Genomic DNA, 6695 nt, shown 5'->3' on the forward strand with positions numbered 1-6695 from the left:
GCAAAATCCTGAACCATCTTGTTTATGAAAGTAAGAGTCATTGTTCACAGTTTGACTGTAGGCACTGGTTAGGCAAGTCRTCTCAAACTCTAAAGATGTTATCTGGAAAATTAGGGAGCTGCAGTTRAACTCAGTTTCTGGATAAGTGTGGTAAATACTGAAGAGGTTTATTAATGCATCAAAGCTTCTTGTGAAAGGGTCTAAATCCTTCTCTGGAGGCCGACATAGAAAGAATTAACTTTCTCCTTCTTCCTGTAGAAATGATCACRACTGCTACACTGCATGCAGGGAAGAGGCAGCTGCAATGAATTATTTATCTGTAGCACACTGTAAGAGGGATGTGCTGTGATTAATTGTAGAGCTGGGCAGGAAATGGCTTCCTTGTCCCAAAAGATTTTTGAGATTAAAAATGTGTTGCTATTCCACACTGGGATAAAACCAAAATCCCTTTAAAAGATCTTATTAAAAATAGTGGAGAGAGAGCAAGACCCACCTACAAAAGTAACCTGAATACTTCTGTGGATATAACTCCTTTGCATGATGAAAGCACAGTAGACATTTTTTAACGCCTAAAAAAAACTTTACTGCGTGGGGTCCAAACCATCCCTACAGGATGCTCTAGCAAGAAGGGTTGGGGTTGTTACAGATACTTAGATACTTCTCAGTCTGTCCTAGTTGAAAGATAACTGTGCAGACCAACACACTGCAGTAGAGACATGAACCTCAATCATCTCACATGAGTGCTCTCACTGCTAGGATGGAATGGGGCTTAACTCTTGATTTTTTGTGCTGAAGCACTGCCCACTTCATTTCAACAGAAGATTTGTTATTGAGTCTGCTGGATTACTTTGTCCTCAGAGAAATTGCTTATACTGGCTTTTCTGTTCCAGCAAAATGCTACAGAGCTGAATGATGTTTTATAAAGCTTTCCTCCTCCAGGTGGGAAACCTTATTTTAAAAAGCTTACAGGGAAGCGATTTTTTGTTTCCAGAGTCATTTTGCCCATGTGTCTCCCAGACAAGGAGTTTTCCTCTTTTTTTTTTCTTTTTTTTTTTCTTTTTTTCCAACACTCCCAGTGCAAGTGTGTAACGATGACCRCACAGGAGTGTCCTGCTGTATTTCTGAGGGATGCTCAGTATTGACTCACTAGCTATGATGTAGCAGAAGCTTCAGAAGTTGAATCTTACTCCATCTAAAATCACTCTCCTACTATAAAAGGAATAAAAAAGCTTGCCTTATCTTCATTATAGTTGTAGAAGTTCACACTTGACATTACTTCTCCCCAGAGTACAACCATGGTAAAGAAAAAAATTATGGTGACTGAAATAACTTGAGTATATATTATTAAAAATATATGATCTTTTTAGCACTGGGTATGGGTTGGTGAGGGTGGATACCTCTAGGGATTTGTAAACAAATCTGGAAGATCACATTCATCCTTTTACTGGCACCAGAAGAAGGATTTGAGAAAAGCACCRGGTGTCTCCTTTGGTCTTTTTTGAGATTAAGCAGACAGATATGAAAAGGAGATGTCATGTGAGGAAGTACCGCTCACTTAGAGAGTACAGCAGCAATGATTTCAAAACATTTTGCAAAGAATATGTACTTTGAAGCTCTTTGAGCACTGGGACATGAGAAAGGAATATCTGATTGAGAAATATTTTGAGCTACATGAGCCAAATGCAACTTCCAGGAATGTGCAAAGAACACAGACCTGCCAAATTCCAGTCTAGTCTAGCTACAGCCACCTGTAACTGTGACACATCCCAAATCCATTATCTCCTTTTAGTTCCCTAAAGGTTGGCAAAAGTTGTCAACATAGTTTAATATAGTCTGGAAAAAAAAGCAYGATAATTCATGAATGATGATCTCTCTGCCACGTGGGATATCGGTTTTGACGCTGACCATGCAATCTTCCTCTAAGAGGCTTGGATACAAGGTTTACATCACCATGATGTCATGCAGAGAAGACTAGTATGACACTTGGGTAACCTCTGTTTCCTCCTCTAAGCAGCAGAAGCAGTCTGTCCATAGTCATAGTTACACAAACATGTATCACTACCTTGTYTCAGGACCTCCGCTGCTGTCTTAAGCATCCTGAGCCTACCTCAAAGTGGAGCCTTATGATTTTGTTTAGATCAGAGCTATGCACTGTAGAAGATTAGAGCATTTTCTCAATCCTCCTTTGAGAGCACTGTTAGTATCACCAGGGAGGCTGCATTCACTTTGTTTTTGTCCAGGCTGTACAACACATGCCATGGCCCCTGTGCACCAGCCCCGTAGCTCTCCCACACAGCGCTCCTCCACACAACATGATCTGAAATCCACTGCCACAAACCAAGGGGAGCAACGGGGCTGCATCTGCCAAACCACTTGGGCTCAGCTGCCCCCGGCTCAGCTCAGCAGCCTGCACTGTGCACCACTAGCCTGCAGCTGGTGAAGGTTTTACTCCCTGAGGAAACAAATTGCAGGCTGGTAGTGACTGCAGTCTGAGTTGCTCAGTCTGAATGTACAGCTGCTGACAACATCCGGAGATGCATCACTGTTTTATTAAATGCAATACACTTTAAAATTTTGGAAAGTATTCAGAAGAACTGACCAGAGCCATGTTCTTTCACACGTTGATATGTGGGTGCCCGCAGAAAGCATGGCTGTTTAGCATCTAGCATGGGTGAGCTCTGCTGCGGGCTCAGATCACAGCAACGCAAGAGCGTCAGAGATGACAGTGACACCCTCTGTCACTGGTGACAGGCCTCCTTTGCTCATTTGTGAGTAGCCCCAGAGTTGTGATAGTCCTTTTTCCTGTGGCTCTTGCTACAGTGATTCAGACCTGTGAAGTCTCCGATCCAATTGCCARATCTGCTTGGCCCTGTGCTACACTCCCAAAGCCGCCACCAGAACCAGGTAGCCAGCTTCTCAAGGGAGRCCTGACACTGAGAGCGTATGACAGTCCTATCACATGTTTTCAAGTGGCTGCCTAGTCACATCCAAGTGAAAGTCACTGTGCTGGTCACGGTTGAAAAATTTTATGAAATTTCGGACCCGTTCTAGGAGAGTGAATCACTGTGTTGTGTGCATAATCTTTTAGGCGACTTTTGCACCAGAGACAACAAGGAATAAGCAAGAGGCAGTTCTCCACAGATGCTTTGGAGGTCTAGTCTCTCCAGCATGAAGAAACAGATCTGATAACCCATTGGCATCATGTACCACACATTTAGTCAGCTGAATTTTTAAGGAGAAAGATAGATGGGTTTTATTGGCAGGCTTTTAACACAGTTTGATAATTATCTTTTAATTTGATACAGTCAGACGTTGAAGAAAATGTCATTACTCATAAATGGCATAAATTATAAATCCATAAATGCATGTTTTTAAAATAATTATTCCAATATCTATGCTTAACATATGGATCTGAGATTACCTGAAACAGGAACTGTGTCCATTATCTGAACAGTAACTGGGCAAAATCCAATCTTCAGTAGTCATTAAAAAATTTAGAGTTAGTGAGATTTTATCTATTTTCAAATACCACTCTAAACTTTATTGTGCTTAATCTAGTTTACTCATTAAAGGAACATAAAAAGGGACATTAAGAATGTGGATTTAGTGTAGCACAACAGTTAAGATGAAGAGTAATGGCTGGGAAGCCTTAACTCGCAGGTTCTACTGCTGTAGTAATGTTTCAGAAATCATATTACTAGGACGCAGGCATTTTTCATAAGATATATAGGCAGAATAAATGTTTTCTTTTGCCCAGCAGAAGCATCTCTCCTGATCTGATGAACTCACACATGGGTGTAATTTTATGCACACCCATAGCAGCCTCCATCTATCTGTTGCAATGGCCTTTGGTCTCCACAGGGCTGTGTAAAGGTTCAAGCACCCAGGCTAAGTATTTCCCCCTTTGCTGATGGGTTTAGGAGTCTCACTCTAACACTAGGGCCACAGGCTGGATTGCTTGACTTAGTCCTGGATAACATTTTCATAAAGTATGATGTGCCAGCCTGGTTAAAAGTACCTTGGTCTCCAAACTGTTTTTTTTTTTTTTTTTTTTTTTTTTTTTTTATCATTTGTGATAATATGCTTTCTGATGATATGCACTAGAAAAGATCTGTTTTCCAGGTGGTAGAAAGTCTGGGAGAGGAAATGAACTGATTGTATTTGTTTGTGTATTTGTTTGTTTAAATTGCTATTTTTCAATCTCTTAATCAGCAGGGGCTGTTACCTTTTGAGGAAATAAGACCACATGAAAAACAAACAAAATTGTTTATGAAAAGATCTTTTGCGGGTCAATGGCTTTTCTTTTCAGCATATAGGAAGCCTTGTCCTGTTTACGTATGGTTCTCAGGACTGTATGATTATCTGAGCTGTTAACACATAGGCATAAATTTAAGAAAGAGTGAAATGCTGTCTAGCTGAGATATTCAYTTGACTGATGTTCGAGGGCAGCAAATAATTTTTTGATACAAGTAAAATGTGGTAAGATTCTGGCTTTGGGAAGTACATTTTCGTATATATTGCACGGAATTATTATGGGTCTATTTTATGGGTGTGTTTGGAGGGGTGGGATAGCAGGCCTCTCTGTGCTAGGGAGCAGAATGATGTGTAATTTGGTTGCTCTCCATCTTTCTTTCAACAGGGTGCCTTTTCCTGACCAGATTCCCCTAGTTCACAGGCAGTAGAAGAAGTAAGAAAAAATGATCTGAGTTTGAGTTGTGCACATGTATAGCCATATATTGCCAATACCAAAGAATCAGCTTACCCTTAACTTTAATGACCCTTTAATAACAAGCTGGTAACAACCATAAACCACAATTGGGTTTATCTCCTTACCTTTTTCTCCTTGAACGTAAGAGATTTGCTATTATTCTCAGTATTTACTTGGAATTTAGGCTAACAGAATGGTACAGGACAAATCATAAGTATGATTTATTAGGTGTTAGAGAGAGATGGTTGGAATTACAAGGACTTTCCATTTTGTTCTTTTACCTTCAAAGATTTATTTTTTAAGGTAATAATCTGTTTTACTGCACTTATAAGCTATTATATTGCTTTAGGTATAGGCCACTGTTCCAGGATTTACCAATAAATAGAGGAAATGACACACTTTTAAAAAGGAGATTAAAATGTGATGACTAGCTTGCATATTTTTGTTTTCTTACTATTTTACTCTTTGATGCTCAAAATAAATCTGTATATGCGGCTGATACCATAAACCGAAGTAGGCAGTCTGACCCTCTGTAAAGTGTTCCTTATGCTGTACTTGCAAGAGGTAACATATTCGCTGAGTCCTGGGTAGGAAGCCAGATACGAAAGCAAGCCTGAGTTCCTTGCCTAAGCTTGATTTTCAAAGATATGTGATTTTCTGTTATCACTTACCAAAGAATATCAAATCTATACATTCATGTGTACCACTCAGGAACAGCAATTGTATAACCTTTTTCTCCTTGGAAGCGTTCCAAATCAATATTTTTTTTCCGTTGCAGGTAAAATTAGGAACACATTAAAAAAATGTTTTGTTCAGATCCTTTTGTAGACTGTGGCCCTTCAGGCAATAGTCTGTAGGTAAAAACTAATATATGACTGAAATAGAATGGTCTTTTGTATGGTTTCTAATGATGTTTGAGGGAAAATAAGGCCAATAAATAATATTTTAATAATATTTGATAAATTGCATGGTGGTGAGTATTTCCTGAAACAAGTTTGGTATATTTTGTCCCCAGTGAGTCTCACAGGCTGTGCTCTCACCTGTATTGGCACAGTATAAAACCTGTTTTCAACGGTTAGACATCAAATTGAACATATGTGAGACACAACTGTTGGCTTCAATGTTGAATGAATGAATCTTAGATGTTAGCTATCATTTATTTGTCTCATGTGTGCACCCATGTGTATCCCAGGCATTTTTATTTAATTATTCAGGAACTGGCACATGACTTGCATTATCTCCTTCCTCTGGGTATCTTGCTGACAGAACAGTGTGAAAGAGCAATCCCTAACCCATATACCATTGAAACTGTTCATGAAGAAGCAAGATGCCATAAAAACACCCCTGTCATGTGAGCAGAAATTACACTTAATACTAAGTACTGTTCCTTAATGCAGAGCAGGGTTGTATTCATACCAGCAAATTGATTCAAGCTGCCACAAAAGAGTTGTAAGGTTTCATCTTAATTTGCAAGTATATATATTCGGGCTATGTCATTTTGATGGATACAGAACTGTGTACTGCTACAAGGCCGACACATGTATTTATTTATTCAGGAAAATATATGGCATGAAAACATTCATTATAAAAGACTGTGTGGTCTAATGGCCTGATCCAGCACCACTGAAATCGATGAGAATCTTTCTTTCCATTTTGGTAGTGCAGGAGCATGTCCCCAGTTTGAAAAACTTTCCTCCAGACTGAAGCGACTAGCACAAATGTCAAAATCATTAAGAAAATAAAATGCTGGCAAACCAGCAACCCCATAGACTGGTGACAAACTTGGAGGCAACTAAAAACACAGCTGTTTTTTAAAGTTCACATGTGAACCATATGCTCTTTGAAAGACAAGTTATTCTGGTTGCATGCATATGTTTATTTGTTGTTTTAAAAAAGGAATACTAACATTTTGGTAAAAAATGTATCTTAAAAGCAGCTCTCTGAAAAGAGTTGGTAAGTAGCTGACTTATCTTTAATATTCAGATTG

Source organism: Rhea americana, unplaced genomic scaffold (assembly GCF_003343005.1).
Source record: "Rhea americana isolate MKP2758 unplaced genomic scaffold, rheAme1 scaffold_12, whole genome shotgun sequence".
Taxonomy (NCBI): Eukaryota; Metazoa; Chordata; class Aves; order Rheiformes; family Rheidae; genus Rhea; species Rhea americana.